Genomic DNA, 18,759 nt, shown 5'->3' on the forward strand with positions numbered 1-18,759 from the left:
GCGGCCGGCGCTGTCGGGCCGCGGAGGGTGCTGAGCCTTGACTCGGCGTCCACTCAGGCCCGGGCCGGCCGAGGTCCCCCGGGGGTACCGGGCCCCTCTGTCCTGCCTGCAGTATCTGTGCACAGCTTCGGAAGTAAAACTGTTAACGTCATTGTGCACCGAGGTGGGGGGAAAATGGATATTCTGCAATCTTAAAAGGGCTTGCTTTAATGATTTTTTTTTTTTTTAAACGACGGCTTTCCTCGCCCTGTTTCTCTTAAATTTTGGTCGTTTTGCAAAACCACTCAAATAGGTTTCCTTCCTATTAGCTTCCATGCAACTCGAGGGCATGCTACAGTTCTAGCTTATTAGAGGAGGGACATGTTGATTTTTGAGGGTTTGCAGGGCTCTTTTTGGTGGATATGTTTTATTTCGAACACGCATGCCCCATGTTGAAAACCGTATGTTGCGACAAATCGGGGTGAGGAGAAACGATTGTCGTATGAAACGTCTGTCAGATCCAAAGCATTCTTGAAACCCCAAATTTGTTCCCACCTTTGATCCAACCCCATAGAGCAACTGGTAGCATTTTTACTCCTCCACTCTCTCAGGAAATCACCAGCCTTAAATTATGAAACAGTGGGGCGCCTGGGTGGCTCAGTGGGTTAAGCCGCTGCCTTCGGCTCAGGTCATGATCTCAGGGTCCTGGGATCGAGTCCCGCATCGGGCTCTCTGCTCAGCAAGAAGCCTGCTTCCCCCTCTCTCTCTGCCTGCCTCTCTGTCTACTTGTTATCTCTCTCTGTCAAATAAATAAATAAAATCTTAAAAAAAAAATTATGAAACAGAGACAGCTTTAGATTCGGTGCTTTTTTATCTAGTTAATTTTAAAGTCCTTAGAGTTCCAGACATCCAAAGATTAGGTTAGCCCCTAGGGAAAGAGGCATGGCTGTTCTTGTGCCCTACGCACCCCAGTGCTTTTTTCACTAGACAATTTTTGGCGTGTAAAAATGGAGATTAATTTTTTCATCAAATTTTTAGAATGCGGTTGTGGGATTGACACCCGATAACTTGTATTTCCAGGTTCCTTTACCAGGGGATGGGAGGACGGACTGTGCCCAGGTCACTACTTCCTGGCCCTACTTGACCTCTAGTTTCAGATTTCCACTTGATTTCATCCTTGGCAGATGTAGTACCTGTCCTTCAACTGAGACAAAAGAGCAGGAATGATTCCGAACACTTTATCACAACCTCCACCAAAGAGGCAAAGAATTTGATTGAATTCTTTATGGCGCATGTTATGTTTCCCTCCTCTGCAAATTTAGGTACAGTTAGCAATCAAGGATCAATTTAAAATAACAAAAAAACCTCTGCCTTCCTCCTCCCTTAAGGTAAGTAGGAATTTGGCTGAGTTGGGCGAGGCCACATACATTAATGAAAAGTCTTCATTCTGTGATAACTCAGTCTCATTCTGGACTAGGTAGAGGGTTAATACCACACCCACCCCCTCACTCGCCTTCATATATGCACTTTTTTTTTCCCCTGTGCACTTGCTTTTCTTTCTACCCTTTTCTACACTAATCCTTTTATACATACATGACTCTATTTTGGATCATGGACTCTAGGATATCATTACCTTTCAGCGTCAAGGTTTGTTTAGATGACAGGGTTCCTTATCAGTATTCTCAAGTTTCCCCATATCTTATCTTTATTTTCCTGGAAAATTCTATGTCTGTTAAATCCTCCATTGAAATTCCACTGTATCTTTCGAAAGCGACATGGCGTCTATATCTTGAATTGTTTTTCTTGCATTATCATTTTGATGTTGTCTTCCCTGTTTTCCTAATTGCCTGGTCAGCTTGTTATTTCTGCTTCGTATTAGAACACAAGTGGAAGGAACTTCTCATAGGACATGGAATATAAATGGGGTAGGGAGTCTTCCTGAGCATTAACAGCATAGACTCTGACCTTTTCTTTGGTCTGCCCTTGGACTGAATTCTGTCCTTTGAATTTCTGTCCACTGACTACACTAGAAAGAGCTACATATTTACCTTGGGGCTCAGGAGTGATCTGTTTATTTGACCTTTTCAGAGTAGCTGTAATTCACTACTCTCCTAGAGCTGCTTGGTGAGAATTTGCCTGTTGAGTGGAAATAAACCAATTGGGTAATACAGTAATGCCCAAGGAACCTTTGAAAATGCTATCCTGAGTGGCGCCTGGGTCGCTCAGGTCGTGGTCCCAGAGTCCTGGGATCAAGCCCCGCATCGGGCTCCCTGCTCAATGGAAAGCCCGCTTCTCCCTCTCCCACTCCCCCTGCTTGTGTTCCTTCTCTCGCTGTGTCTCTCTCTGTCAAATAAATAAATAAAATCAGAAAGAAAGGAAGGAAGGAAGGATGGAAGGAAGGAAAGAAAGAAAGAAAGAAAGAAGGAAGAAAGAAAATGCTATCCTGAAATTCTGGTGAGATAACATTATCAGAACTTTCTCCTCTCATCACTCCACTGCTCACTTCACCCCAAATCTATCTTGGGTTACAAATTCCCTAAAGACAATTTTTAGCTTGATTTATTCAGGCCCTAAAAGTTTATGCTGGCAGGTACAGGCAAGACTCTTTTGATGCTTCTGCTGATGATGTGGGTAGGAACAATGACTGTTTTCTTTTGGGTTTCATGAGAAGATATATTCCTAGACCTCTGTTTGAGAAGCCTCTCTGAGACTGAGATCTTAAAAGACTTGAGGTAGGGGGTGGCGTGGGGAGGGGTGCTCAGTCGGATTCTTGGTTTCAAGTCAGGCCTAGATCTCAGGGTCCTAAAATTGAGTACGTAGAGTCTGCATGAAATTCTCTCTCTCCCTCTGCCTTCACTTACGCTCTCTCTCAGAATAAATAAATAAAATCTTAAAAATAAAAAGCCTGAGTCAAGGCTGACGTATAATCATACTCCCTTATCAACATTATTTTTTTGTGCCCGTATATATATTAGACCTTGAGACTGACCTGCTAATTGGAAAGTCGGAAAAAGCTCCTGCAAGTCTGTTGAGTTTAGTTCATTATTTTCTCTGGAAGAGATTAGTAGGTCTTTGATATGGATAGAATTTGGTCTTGGCTTTAGAAGAATTGACAAGTGCGACCTGTGAGATAAGCAAGTGGAGGGGAAATGAAGGAGAGGAAATCTAGTGATATGGAACCATGGATACTAGCCACTCAGCTTTTATGTGGTTTTTTTTTTTTTTTTTTTTTAGAATTTAGTGGAAATTGAACCTCAGAAACTGAGCTTTCATGGGCAAATATTTTGTCATACAAATGCTGGTTTTTTCTTGTGTAAAACTCTCATTTTTGCATATCCTGCCTGTGAATCTCATCTTAATCCCTGAACAGAAATATCCCCATCTAGAATTTTCACTACATTCTTTTCTTTCTGAACATATTGGATGTCTGGATGCAATTTATGGAGGCAGAAGGGCTGGCCAGGAATATTAGGATGTGTCCTTGAGGCAAACAAAAACACTGTGTCTGTCAGCATCTTTATTAACTTAGGACAGTTTAGAAGTGTTCAAAAAAAAAAAAGAAGTGTTCAAATAGAAGCTGTGGGTACAAGTTTCCTTCTGCTTTAACTGCAGGAAAATGAAGGAACCTAAGAAGTGCAGACTTCAGGAACCAGAGCAGTTTGTAGAATTATGCTGGAGGCAGTTGGAATTCTGGAAGGAGAATAGCCTTTTAAATTGCTGTCTCCTTATTGTAAATGATTTCCAAGTTTCAGAATGTCTGCTGTTTGAGGGACGTCTTGTTTAGTTTAAATCTAGTCACTGATTCCGACCAAAATATTCAGAGAGGCATTAAAGTCTTGCTGACTGACTTATCTCCTGTTAAGGAAAGGACTAGCACTTTAGACTCTCAATACAGACCTTCAGGGATGATGATTTTGAAGACCAGGAAGTAAACCAACTGGAAAAATCTTTCTGATTAAGACTCCTGAAAAGAGAGATCTGACATGAAACCAAAAATGTGCAAGACTAGACCCATTTATGTTTCCGACTATTCTGTCCAATCAGGTAGAAGAAAGGAAAGGTGTTTTTAAGCCCAGTCTGTCAGCGAACAGGTATTGTTTAACACATACTGTGTTTCAAGCCCCCTGGTTTATGATCTGTAACATACAATCGAGTAAAAGGTGAGCATCTGCCATGGAAGCAATTTCAAGCCTCAGTGGTAACTTTAAACATTAGTGTGCATTCTCCCACCTGTGCACTGAGTTCCTCGCCTGGGAAAGCAGGTGCAGGCCTGTGGGAAGAACCCCGCCTGTAGTTCAGCTACATACAACCACATCCTGAAGGAATCACCATGGTGATTCACATGAGATTTGCTTCCGTTGGCAGAGTAAGTTGTGTTCTTGCCTCTTTCAACACAACCTGGGTGAAGTGACACTTGCTTCATAATTCCAAGACCCCTATTCGATGCGTGCCTCTGTTCCTAGAATGTTTCTTCTCTAGTCACCAAGCAGTTCAGCAGGGACCCGACTAGCACCCAGATGACTCACAATGCGGATATTCCTGGAGGGTAAATGATAGAGATCCTTGAACCTCGCCTAAGAACATGCAACCAGGTCTCTTTCATCATGAAAATAACCTCTCAGACTAAACAAAGACAGAACTGTCTCTTTTGCTAACCACCTGTGGTTTATTTAAATTAGTGTTACATGTTCAGCAGTGGTGTCAGAGCCAGATTATAAAACTGCCTAAAAGAATGAGTGTTCTGGGCCTTTGCATAGGGATAGAACAAGACATTGGCCACATTGAATGGGATTTGCATCTTGTTAGCTTGCCTGCGTGTCCTCGACTACTGAACACAATGGGAGTGTGCACGTCCAGCTTTGTAGCTGGGCAGCCTGTCGTACTTAATGATTCTGCTGGGAATTAAAATAGTGAACTAGAAGCATGAGGAGTGGGGTGGCGGGGGAGGAAAGAGATAGGAACTTTTAGGAGACTCAAAAGAACGGGAACTTGGGGGTCAGTCTAATACCACCCCCTTTTTTTCTTTGCTGTACTTTTTATCTCCGTGACTTAATTATTTTAGAACTGGAAGTGCTTTTGTAATTCAAAACCAATGGCACAGTTGGCCTTAGCAACAGCACAGGCCACCTCGGTGCACAGCAGTCTCCGCACTGGTGTTGGCTAGTGAATCATCTCGGTGCACCATTGGACCACTTGGCCCCCCTTTATCCTTCAGCCTGTGTTCGGGGTTTCCTTTGCTTACTCGTGCATTGGATTCTGTTAGGAAAGGCAAAATAATGGCCACTGTAGTCAAAGAAGGAGATGAAAAAAGTGAACCTTTCATGAAATGTTAGTGTTTCTTAGATACCCCCGTATTTAGCGTGGTCAGTCAGAGGTCCCCCCAAGGAAAGTGGATAAAAGGGTACTCGAATGGGCTGGATGTTTGTGCCTTGATTGCTGCAGAAAACGGATGGCAAAAAATAGGCGCCTTTCGCTTCTAAATCTCAGCCAATAATGAAGCCGCTGATGAAAACCAAATTTAGTAGTTCCAGAACGTGGTCTCCAGATTTCCAGTACCATTAAAATCTTTACAAAGTTCTTTGCATTTTAGAGAAGCAATGAATGCTTCCTGGGTCTGATGGGCCATACACTCTACCACAAATGAGCCTTAAATAGGAAATCCTGTGTTTTGCCCGAGGTCACACAGAAGCCACACAATCACGTTGCTTGATAAGGTTCTGTGATGGGTGCCATTTGCTTAGAGGAAGGATGAGCGGAGGCTAATTGCGCCCCTGTTGCTATTTTTCCCTATTTTGGGCTATTAAGGAGCAATTACCCTTGGAGTGTCCTTCATCCCTTTCCTCCACAAACCTCTCAATCCAGAAACCTAAAGTACAAAGTAATGGAAGCCTGAAGTCTAAAGCCCACAAAAGCTGCTCGAACCACCCACCAAAACAACATGAAAAAATTGAGAAGCCTGGGAAGGGAAGAGGTGGGAGTGAAGGGTGTGGGGGTTCTGACATTTACTCTAATATCTCCACCTCAGCTACAGATCCCACAGAAGAACGTATGTTCTTCATTTTTAACATAACTTCACTGAGAGAAAAAAACCCAGATTTCTCAGGGATTTCCTTGACAAGGATTTTACTTGGGGTCCACGTACATTGTTTTGCTTAAACAAAGATTCTGAATTTTTAATAAGCATCTATCACAGACCAAATTCAGCCGACTTTCTAAAAAGCCTTTACACATCAAGAGTGGGAAATCTGTAAGAATTTGTTTGGAATAGTTAAACCAGTTTCCGTCCTGGGAGGCAGGCAGATTTATTGGGTTATGAAATTCTTTATTCCATCTGGATGGGAGCTGGTTTTCATTTGTAATGCAGTACAAAATATTCTTGGCATGTTTGGGACTTATTTCGTAGAGGATGCTCCCCGCTAGGACTAAATCTAGATAGAACTACATTTCTTTTCCTAGATTTTTTTTCCCCCTAAGCCATTTTCCCTTCACCAAGTCCCTTGGATAAATCCACTCACCAAAGTATTGCCAGATCTGTCTATAACTAGGCTGATCTTCAGTCTTCATTATTCAGCCATTCTGCTAGAATCTGTTGATGGGTAGTCTGGGGGGCACAGGAGTTCACCAGCAGACCAAGAGGGAGGGAGTCATTCCAGGTGGAGACACTCAGACCTCCAGCTCTTGTCCTAGATCTATTTTCTTTCTTTCTCTTTCTCTTCCTTTCTTATTTATTTATTTGAGAGAGAGACACACAGTGAGAGAGGGAACACAAGCAGGGGGAGTGGGAAAGGAAGAAGCAGGCTTCTCGCTGAGCAGGAAGCCCAATGTGGGGTTCGATCCCAGGACCCTGGGATCATGACCTGAGCCAAGGGCAGACGCTTAACTGGCTGAACCACCCAGGCACTCCATAGATCTATTTTCTTTCCTTTTTTAAAACATACTTTATTTATTTATTTGAGAGAGAGTGAGCACATGAGCAGAGGGAGAGGCAGAGGGCAGAAGTTGAAGTAGACTTCCCCCTGAGCAGGGATATGGACACAGGACTTGATCCCAGGACCCTGGGATCATGACCTGAGCCAAAGGCAGATACCCAACTGACTGAGTCACCCAGGTGCCCCCCCAGAGACCCAGGGCTCAGCTTTTTGGATTTTACAAATAATCTCTGCTGTAATACTTATATGTTTTTACCACACGTACTGTATTTGGTGTCTGCAATTTAAGAATGACCACTTGATTCACCTGAAATCATTGGCCAGTGTATACAGTTCATGGGACAAATACAAAAGATGAAGTAAAAGAGAAAGTTACTGGAATCCCTTTAAAATAAAAACATTTAAATTTAAAAACAACAACAACAAGAAGTCTAAATTCATATGGCTGGTTTTGAAGGGCAGGTTTGGGGGGTTTAGCATGTGAATACTAACCAAACACTTGGGAGTCTGTATACTACTAAATCTCATCCTCATTGGAAATTGGAATAACGGTTTGGCTCTTCCCTGTTTCAATATGCTCATGGGATGAGCCATAGTGGAATAATTCTAAATTGACAGAGATTGACTTGCTTTTTGTATTGCAGGCAGATATAGCAATTCTTGGTTATCTTTCAGTCTTAAAACCAGTAGAATACAATTACCAAAGCAAAAAACAAAACAAAACAAAACAACCCATTAAACTCTTGAATTAGGCATAATATATTATCTTGTGAATTTAATGCACCAGAGTTGTTGATGACAGGGCTTGTCTGTTATTTCTGCCAAAATCCTGGGATCCTGCATGCCTTAAGTAGATTGAGGGCACTGTACGCTATCTATCTTTTATTTAAGAAGACAACCCTGCTGATGAACCAGGATGTACTTTGCAGCTTTCTCCATCCCTCTGCTCACTCTGTATTAGTAATGAAAATTATTGGTCCCTGTGAACCAGCTCACTTGGCTCACATGCATGATTTCATCAGCACGGCAGCTAACTAGCTGAGCTAAATTGGCACTGAGATGATAATAATGATTTAATCTCATGTTTGAGCCCATCTTTACCTTTTAACAATCACTTTCACATAAATTATTCCATCCTACCTTTACAATGGCTCTGAGAGATAACATTTTAGAGACGAGGAAACCAAGACTCTAAGACATCCAGTGACTTTTCCAGGAAAGGAAGAGTTGGGACTCACACCTACAATGTTGATCCCACCGAACCAAAATGTGCAGTAGAACTTGATTGGATGACATATGATAAAATAATACAAAAATTGTGAGAATGTCTAGATGAAAGGATGTTTTCTCAAGGAAGCAATTCTAGGAAGGTGTCTGGAAAAGTGGTTTCCAGTAGAGAATAGTCACTTAAAATTTAATCCCAGATCTGAGAATACCACACAAAAAAGCCAGGAGGGAGCTATGTAAACAAGACATAATCAAGAGTCAACTTAAATGATACAGATGAGAAGTCCAATGGTGATTTAGAGAAGAGAGAGGAAAACATAGGCCAAGAAAGCTGTGACAGTATAATTGAGGAAGAGGGATGAAAGTTTGAGCTTAAAGAATGTCAAGATTTAGATGGAAGAGAGAGGTGGGTAGGGCATGATAGGTTGGGAACATCCCAAGCAAGGGTAGAGAGCTATAGCCCAGGTGGAGAGTAGCAGGGAGACACCTTTGACTGGAGGAGGACTGACCAGTAGGTCTAGGTAGGGAAGTCTTGAGAACTAAGGTTGAAGAAAGAGGACAGGGCCACACCAAAGAGGATCTGTTGTGCCAGACAGAGAAATGTGAACTGGTACTTGGGTGCTGTAGTGTGTGGGCATGGTTGGTTCCTTCTAAGGGCTGTGAGGGAAAATCTCTTGTGCCTCTCTCCTGACTTCTGGTGGCCTTAGGCATTCCTCAGCTTGGAGGGGGTGTTCTCCTTGTGTCTTCACACTGTCTTCCTTGGATGTCTCTGTGTCCAGTGCCCCTCTTTTATAAGGACATCAGTCATACCTCATTAGGACCTACCCAAGTGACCTCATTTTAACTTGATTACCTTTGTGAAGACCTATTTCCAAATAAGACCACATTCTCAGATATTGGGGGCTTCAACATATCTTTTTCAGGGGGACAAATTCAGCCTGTAACTGGAGCCTTTAAAGAGTATTGAGTTGCAGAGTAAGAGGGAAAAGGTTGTTTCATAAAGATGCACTATTGACAGAATGTGGAACACGTTTTGGGGAAGGAAGGGAGCCATGGGCTGGGAGTGGTTGGAGAAAAAATGGGTAAAATTGGCAGACTTTTTTTTTTTTTTTAAATATTGTATTTATTTATTTGACAGAGAGACACAGCGAGAGAGGGAACACAAGCAGGGGGAGTGAGAAAGGGAGAAGCAGGCCTCCCACCAAGCCAGGAGCCTGATGCAGGGCTCGATCCCAGAACCCTGGGATCATGACCCGAGCCAAAGGCAGACGCTCAACGACTGAGCCACCCAGGTGCCCCTTGGCAGACATTTTAAAGGAAGAGTTTAAAAGATTTAAATAGTTGCAATGCTAATACATTATAAGTCAAGAACAGGACAGTTTACAGAGCACTCTACCTCCTTTGGTCTTGATGATACAAAAGGCTGAGTGGAGTCTCTGGGGTTTCAGGTCTTGGGGAAGGACCCTTGGGGAGGTCATTGGCATTGTTAAGGGCAGCTGGCAAAGGGAGCATGTGAGGTGGAGAGAGAGCTGAGTGCAGATGTCCACAGCAGTCACTGGTGATCTGAACCATGTGTCTCTTCTCAGAGTTGTTGATCTGGGGAGTCAAATGTGTTCAAGTGGTCCTTGGGCCTTGGGAGTGGGGTGATCTCTGCAGGATACAATTTAGAGAAAGCGGTGGTCTTGGTATTTGGGCACATTCCCAGAGTTAGAGGATTACTAGTGAGTCAAAGCAGCATTTAAAGAGGCAGAGGGGGCATGCCTGTGTCGCTCAGTTTGTTAAGCAGCTGCCTTCGGCTCAGGTCATGATCCCAGCATCCTGCGATTGGAGTCCCACATCGGGCTCCTTGCTCCATGGGGAGCCTGCTTCTCCCTCTGCCTCTGCCTGCCACTATGCCTGCCTGTACTGACAAATAAATAAATAAAATCTTTAAAAAATAATAATAAAGAGGCAGAGGAGAAACTGGCAAGTTCTCTACCTCCAAAGATGAAGAGGAAGACGGTTTCGTGCGGAAGTTTCAGTGCTGGGAGCCACAGGAAGGTGGGAAGAGAACAGGAAGAGAACTGGCTGGGGACCAGCTGTGGGGAAGACTTGGGGGTTTATCTACTATGGGCATTGGAAGGAGAAAGTCAGGGAGAGGAAGGGAGGGAGAAGACGGCCTTCACGGGGTGGCAGGATTAAGAAAAAGGGTCAGGAGGCTTTCATTTTGCAGTTGCGTTTCTGAGATACAGTGTATGGAGAGTAAGTAACATCACCCCTCCTGGTGTTTAATTCTGGGAGCTTCGACACTGCCCGTGGCTGGGGAACCAGCGCTGCTCTCAAGACAGAGAACAGTACGTCGCCCCCATCATGCCTTCGTGCCGAGGGGCTTTTCTAGAGGGTACTCATGTGTGTTTGAAGCCAGAGGGGAGGGGAGCCCTGCCAAAGGAGAAAGTGATGGTGCTAAAGAGGGAAGAAAGGCTTAACCAGGGGAGTGAGGCTCTGTAGGTGTCGAGGAGGTAGATAGGTCACTCAGAAGGCGTTAATTCTAGTGAAAAGGAACATTTCCCCCCTTCCTCTGAAGTGGAAGGAAAGACACATGTGTACATTCAGGATCTATGATACATTTGGGGGGGTGAATTCCTTGAGTCCTGCCAACAAAGCTGTTTCCTGCTGAGCGAGATGGTAAATGTCATATTCCATAACTTCCGCCGTGGCGGTATTATTTCCTATTGCAATTACTGTCCACAGGAATTACATCAAAGCGGAGGGCAGACCCACGGCTGCTTTTCTCTGGGCTGTGTGCCCAAATCCTGCCGCCGTGTAGTACTGGAGCAATTGTAGGACCAACATTTCAACATTCCCCAGAGTTAAGGGCATCTGCATCTTTTCCTGTTCCTCACAGTGGAAAACCCTGGCAGCAGAAATGGCTTCAGTCCCCATAAATGCGTGTGACAGCCGTAAATGACTCAGTGCTAAAGAGTGAGCTTTCACAGACGTGTTCTCCGGGCGTGATTTGGTGGAAGAGATTTGCTTCTCATCTTGTTCTGCTTTTAACTTAAAAATCACCCTGAAGTCAGTTTCCCGCCCAATATCTGTGATGTCATCTCAGCTGTCCCACTGCCATCACCGGAGCCAGGGGTGGGAGTCTCCCAAATGTGGGTTTCAGGAGTGCCGGGGAATCAAACCGTGGGCTGTAACCAGCCTCCTTCAAAAGTGAAACAGAGGGCACCTGGGTGGCTCAGTGGGTTAAGCCGCTGTCTTCAGCTCAGGTCATGATCTCAGGGTCCTGGGATCGAGTCCCGCATCGGGCTCTCTGCTCAGCAGGGAGCCTGCTTCCTTTCCTCTCTCTCTGCCTGCCTCTCTGTCTACTTGTGATCTCTCTGTCAAATAAATAAATAAAATCTTAAAAAAAAAAAGTGAAACAGAATAAGAAACAGCAGAAGACTCAGTGTGATTACATGCAACTTAGGTTTCAGGGAAGAATATATTTGTACTGAATGACACATCAGAGATGTCTCTACGTGGATCACAGGCACAAACATTTGGCAAGTTAAGGCGTAGAAGCATATGGATCCTCCAAGAATAGTGTGGCCCTAGGCAGGTTACTGAACGTCCTTGTGGCTTAGTTAGGTCCATAGTCTGTAAAATGGGGATAACAACTGTATCTAATATGGTGGTTGAAAGGATTAAAGAGAAAATACATGAAAAGCATTATGAGGGGTTCCGGGGTGGCTCAGTTGGTTAAACGTCTGTCTTTGGCTCAGGTCATGATCCCAGGGTCCTGAGATCAAGCTCCCCATCGGGCTCCCTGCTCAGTGAGGAGTCTACTTGTCCCTCTCTTTCTGTACCTGCCCTCTGCTCATGCTGTCTCTCATTCTCTGTCACTTTCTTTCAAATAAATAAATAAAATATTTTTTAAAAAAGCTTTATGAACTGCATCTGGTTAGTGGTCAGTGCTAATTATTACTATCTCTTTTCCTGCCCAAATTTCCAATTCAAATCTTTGTTTCCTACCTAGACCTTTCTTCTGAGCCTAGAACTGTGAACCTAGCAGCCTGTTTGACATCTGCATGTAGTGGTCCCACAGTCATTTCCATCTCTATATCCAAACTTGAACTTAACTCGACTCCACCTTCTCTCTCCAGTCCTCACCAGCCCCTTCCCTGTCCTGCCTCCAAGCATGCAGACTCCTCTGCTGCTCCTCCTGAATTCACTTTTCTGTGTGTGTGTGTGGCGGGAGGGGGGGGTCGCCATTCATCCCCAACCTAGGTTGCCTGAGCATCATCTTCCTAATGCTTCTCATCAGAGAATTCTAAGCCTGGGTCACCATCATCGCTCACTAGACTTCTGAAATTCTGCCCCCAGCCTTGCCCCATTCACCACACCTCTACTGGAGTGTGTCTGTCCCTTCTAATCTGTCATGTTTCTAAGTCTTCAGGGGCTCTCATAGCTTTCAGGTCAAAGTTCATACTTTCAACCTACAAAGCAAGACCCATTGTGGCCTGGCCTCTGCCAGCCCCTCCACCCTCATCTCCTGCCCCCAGCCTTGTACTGCACACGCTCGTGATCCCCAACAGCCTGTTGTCAATCTTCCCCTGCTGACACACATACCTTCAGACTTCCTCTGCCTGGAATGCTTGTTCCACCTTTCCTTGTATGGCTAACTCTTACTTGGCCTTCACGGCTCAAGACTGATGTTCAAGTCAGAGACACTTAGGTCTGAATCCCCCCAATCAATAGTTAATAGCCATGTGATTCTGAGAAGTGAATTTCTGAAGCAGCTGAAGTCAGTGGTAGATCTGTAAAATGGGAATCACAATGCCTGGCTCAGAGAGTTGTGAGACTTAAATGAACGATCATGTATAGAGACCAGTGTTGGGCATATGCTTAATAAGTACTTAATAAATAAATGGTTGACTGTTATTTTCTTTATAGTAATTATTTTTAATTAAAAAAAAAAGTCTCAGCTCACTTCCTTCTGGGCCAGAGCTTCTGATAGACCTGAATGTGTCAGGTTGTTCAAGAGTGAGTTGTCTCTCCCGATTGACTCTCCTTCCCTCTCTTCTTCCCTTGACCAACCCTTGCCTGTCTCTCAAGATTTAACCCAAGGCTTACCTCCTTGGGGATTCTTCGCAACCCCCTGGGCTCTCAGGGTTGTCTTACCTCCATCAGAGTTCTTGGCTGCCTGAACAGTGATATACTCTTTCCCCCCAGATTCCAAGCCTCCTGAGGGCTCCATGCCTGGTTCCTCGCTTCCTCAGTGCACGCACGTGCCTGCCCTATAGTACTTGATAAGTAAATTTTTCTTTGATGAATGAATGAGCAAACTCTTGTAATTACTTCCTTACTGGTGCCCCTGCTTTCTCTCTTTGAAGAAACTCATCCTGTTCCTTGCGACCAAATTTGTTCTCTTAAGTTAGAGTTCTGTCACTCACCTGTACTTCTCAAATTTTGCTCTGTCAGTGCACTCTACTAACATTGGCGGTTAGGGCCCTCTACAAGATGGCTTCCATCTAGTGTTCCAGCCTTTTCTTCTATTTTCCCCATATCTTGTATCTTATACAAAACTCGGCTGTTTTCACTCCCTTTGTGCCTATCCGTGTTGGCTCGTTCTTTGGTGGAAACACTGATGTCCTAATGGCCTACTGTTCAGCTCGCTCATCTTCACCTGTCCCAGCCCCACAGCCTTGGAAACCCCCTCAAATGCTACCACACACAATTCCAGAACCTTTTTTGATCCTTTCTCTCTTTTTGAAAGATTTAATTTTTAAGTAATCACACCCAAAATGGGGCTCAAACTTATAACCCCAAGATCAAGAGTCGCGTGTTCCACCAACTGAGCCAGCCAGCCCTTGATCCATTTTTGAAACAAACGAAAGTAGGTTCCTCAATCCTCCTTTGCACCCTATACAATCTGCCATGGAATTCTATCCTAAAGAAAGATCGCCTTATCTACCAACTTATTTACATACTTGTTTTTGACGGCAAGTTCTTTGACTCTGAGGATTGTGTCTTAAATGTCTTTGTAAGCCTAATGGCATCTAAAATACTACGTTACTTATTGCTTTTCATAAGTGAGGAAATGAGCAGACCTGGAAATCAGTTAAATTGGTTCTCCTTTTGCTCGCCGATTTAACTTTCAGGGACTAAGGTAGGGAGGAATTAGGGTTTAACTCTTGCTTTTTGACTTAAAAAAAAAAAGATTTTATTTACTTATTTGCCAGAGAGGAAACAGCAAGGGAAGTGGGAGAGGAGAAGCAGACTCCCCACCGAGCAGGAGCCTGACATGCGTTCGATTCCAGGACCCTGGGATCATGATCAGATGCTTAATGACTGAGCTGCTGAGGTGCCCCTTGCTTTTTGACTCTTAAATATATTTAACTTTACATTGGGATGATGTTATAACTGCATTGGACTATGCATTCAATAAGCATGTTTAAAAGATTGCAGATTAATTAGTAGGTTTTTTTTTTTTAAAGATTTTATTCATTTATTTGAGAGAGAGCACAAGAGAGGGCATGAGGTGGGGGAGTGACAGAGGGAGAGAGAGAAGCAGACTTCCTGCTGAGTGCAGAGCCTGACTTGGGACTCCATCCCAGGTCCCTGGGATCATGACCCGAGCCAAAGGCAGATGCTCAATGGACTGAGCCACCCAGGTGCCCCAGTAGAATTTGTTTTCTTTTGGAATTAATATGCCTTCAAGTCTGGTGTTTGTAGTTCTTACTTAGTGTGCATACTACTAAAACAAGATGAGTTAAGAGTCAAAGTATATGAGGTATGAAAATGTAAATACACAAACGCATCACTGGGTGGAGGGTGTGTGTGTGTATACAATTATACATATATACATATACACATATATATATATTCTTACATTATAAAGCAAAAAACCTGGAGGATGAGGACAGTCTATGTTTGGTCTCATAAATATTGAAACTTCATTTTATCTCTTTTTCAAAGAATAGAAGGCCCATTGGTAGTCTGCTCTCCAGCTCTGTTTCTTTGTGACCCACAAGTTCCCCAGCTATGCAAAGCTTGTGGTGTGTGGCAGGTGATCTGCCATGGTGGCAAGTGGCAGTGGGAATGACCTTGAGAGCTGGTCCTGTGTCCAGGTGGACCAAAGCTCAGTTTCTTTTGTCCACATGAAATTGATCCACCTTCCTGCAAGCAAAAGGACCCAGAGTGGGTCATTCTTATGTTTTTGTCCTTCCACTCTTCTCCCCATGTAACCCTGAGTAAAGGCGAGCCTTCAGGCAGTGGCAGTCATAGCTTTTATGTGTCTGAGTCCCCTCTCCAAGCAACTCTTGGAAACAAGTCAACAAACCAAATGAACACACACTTTTTAAGGAAAAACTGCCAATTTTCAGTTGTTTACAAGCTTTGATGGGGATTAACTTTCAAAATTAATAAAGTATGACGTGTGGCATACACATTTCACAATCCATACCCAAGCAGATTTCATGGAGGTAAAGGTAATGAATTGGCCCTTTTGAAATGTCATGTCTGCCTTTACTGGAGGCAGGAATGATACGTGGAATGTATGGGTGGCAACCAAAAAATAATTTCATCTCTTTTGCCCTTGATCCTGAGAAACCACAAAATCAGAATAATAAAAGATCATTTATTTGGGCATCTAAACACCAGAAGCATCCAGGGGCGCCTGGGTGTCTCAGTCAGTTAAGCTTCCAACTCAGTTTCAGCTCAGGTCATGGATTGAGCCCCATGTAGGGCTCCCACTCAGCAGGGAGTCTCTTTGTCTCCTTCTCTCTCTGCCCCTCTCCCCTCAAATAAATAAATATTTAAAATATATATATATATATACACCAGAAGCATTCAAATAGTGGAATTGTTTTTGAAGGATTTTTCACCCAATTTTTAAAAATCATGCCAGTGTAATAATGGCAGAGCATTTACTCTAAGAAACAGTATGAGTGGTAACGCTGCGGTCTACAGCTGCAAGTGACTGGAAACAACGGCAGGATCCATTGGATATACGGTAAACCGGATCTCAGACGACTGCGCCACCAGCATCATGGGAGGCTCACTGTTAATGCTGAGTTGGATTGTTCTTGGTCACTTACACATTTTGGTAGGTCTAAGCTATGCTAAGACATTGAGTTTCTATTACACATAGAACATGTCACTTGCTAAGCACAATTTTCAATCACTGTACTGGTTTGTTGTTTTTTTAAAAGATTTTATTTATTTATTTGAGAGAGAGAGAGAGAGAGATAGTAAGAGAGAGCACAAGCAGGGAGGAAAGGGAGAAGCAGGCTCCCAGCTGAGCAGGATCCCAGGACCCTGAGATTGTGACCTGAGCTGAGGCAAAGGCCTAACTGACCTAAGCCACCCAGGCACCCCCAGCTGTGCTGTTTAGAGTTAGACAACTAAGCTCCAGGGACACCTGGGTGGTCAGTTGTTAAGCGTCTGCCTTCAGCTCAGGTCATGGTCTCAGGGTCCTGGGATTGAGCCCTGCATTGAGCTCCCTGCTCACGGGAAACCTGCTTCTCCTCTCCACTCCCCCTGCTTGTGTTCCCTCTCTCGCTGTCTCTCTCTGTCAAATAAATAACAAAAATATTTAAAATAAATAAATAAATAAAAGACAACGAAGCTCCAGAAACGTTATTAACCCAAAATAGATTTTTGAATAAATACCCTTCTCTTGTTTCTAATAAGGCTGTTCTTCAATCTCTGGTTTATTCAACCAGTAACTCCTATCTTGCAAAATGTCTTGAAAACAAAATGGGCTATTGAACGACGGAACCTGCTTTATGGTAGGTACGAATAAATGTGAGTTCCTTTCCTCTTTCTATACTTTGAACCAGAATGTGTATAGGGAAAAAAGTACTGTTCAAGACTAAATGGGTGATATTTACTGAGCACTACTTACACGTAGGCCCCGCTATTTCCAGAGATAAAAAGTCAGGTAAGGGTAGGCCAAGAGCTCCTTCTGTCATAGGAGAGGCAGACATTTAAACTAGTAATTTACTGCGGCGAGAGTGGTAGTACAATAGAAGTCTGTATGAGCATGACGAGAACTCAAAGGAGGGGTGAATACCTTGCCTGAGTTAAAGGATATCAGGAGAGTTTTTAAAATAGTGGTGAGGTATCAAATGAATCTCTAGCAAGAGGAGAAAGGTTTGGCTTCCAGGCAGAGGGATAACATGCATAAAGGCACAAGGGGAAGGAGAGTAACTCAGGACTCTCTGGAGGCCTAGAATGAGTGCATTTCAAGTTCTTAAGGAAGACTTGTTGAGGGACAAGCCTGGGTCCAGCAAGTGTAGCAGTTCTAGCTGCAACTGGATGTGCTGAGCTGCTGGGCTTAATGTCCATGTTCCCATGGTTTTGGTCGTGGAGTCTCAGTGTACCAGGACCAAAAGTGGTTTGGATGCTCTCGTCATAGCATGAGGCCCAGAAGATGGGCCCACAGAGGCAGAAAAGGGCCAGACCCTCTTGCACAAAATCTTAAAGGCTCCTTGTAACGGAATGAATGTTTGATCCCCCTCCCTAATTCCTATGTTGAAACCCTAAGCCCAATGTGATGATACTTAGGGATGAGGCTTTGGGGGAGAAAATTAGGGTTTGATGAAGCCATGAAGGGTGGGGTCTCCTGATGGGTTTAGTGCTCAGTCTCTAGTTAGACAATAACTTTGGCTTTGATAGAATGGTTTTAGAGATTTTATCATAAAGATAGCTCTCTTTTTCTTTTTGCTTTTCTGTTACTCTCTTTCTGTTCCTTTCTGATGAAGGGAAAAAAGTTATCTCCTTATTTGTAATTATCAAAGAATGCAATTGCTGTAAAACCTCTTTGAATTCCCTTGAGTGCAAAACCACTTTGGGCCAAGTGCGCATTCCCATTATTGTTGCATGAAAGTGGAAGGAAGGGATGTCATAAAAAAGTGGCCTGCACCTCATCTTTTCTCTTTACCTTCCTCTCTTCTCTTCAAAAAACATGACTCTTATCAGGGAATATCTCCCTTGTCCATCTTGGGCTTAACGGGAAGCAAAATTTTAGAACAACATAAAATGTCTCTGCACAGCAGCATCTGAACTTCCCACAGTGGTAGGGAGAATCACTAAAAGCTGAATATCATGGCCCTAATTCCTTATTTGGCTTCTGTGCAAAAGATTATTACTGCCCAACTGCACATTAGGATTGCTAGACTACTTTGGAAAATGTTTTCCTTTAATCCTACTGCAAATACTTCAGGCCAAACAATAAAAACAATGGGATCCCACATCTTACTTGATAGTGTTTTCTTTCCTGTATGTTTTTAGACTCCCCATTTGAAGGAAGAGGTTTTACATTGTAGTTTGAACTACTCCTTCAAAACTAGACATTGTATAAGCAGTAAGTCTGTTTCTTTTACGTTAAAAAAAAAAAAGAAGAAGAATATCAAATGTTGAAAATCTTTTCCTGTAGAGTATCAAACTCTCAGGCAGGGTATGTGATCCCGATAATCTTGCTTGCCTGGCAGCCTAGATAAAGAGGTAAACCAAGGCAAGCTCAAACGGCCAGAAATTGAGTTAATTTGGGAATAGCCAAAGAATTGCAATTCGGGAAACACAGGCTGTAGCGAGCTACAGGCCACCTGTTGAGGGTCTGGGGTGGGCTGTGTTTCTGGGCAAGGCATCAAAGGCG

The 18,759-nt window shown here is 43.6% G+C and overlaps 1 protein-coding gene across 5 annotated transcripts in view; it reads left to right on the plus strand.

Annotated features, from left to right (window-relative positions):
- TRIM2 (tripartite motif containing 2) overlaps positions 1 to 18,759 on the plus strand; it is a 118,799-nt gene that overhangs the window by 21,023 nt on the left and 79,017 nt on the right. The gene's annotated exons all lie outside the window — the stretch shown is intronic.

This window comes from Lutra lutra, chromosome 2 (assembly GCF_902655055.1).
Source record: "Lutra lutra chromosome 2, mLutLut1.2, whole genome shotgun sequence".
Taxonomy (NCBI): domain Eukaryota; kingdom Metazoa; phylum Chordata; class Mammalia; order Carnivora; family Mustelidae; genus Lutra; species Lutra lutra.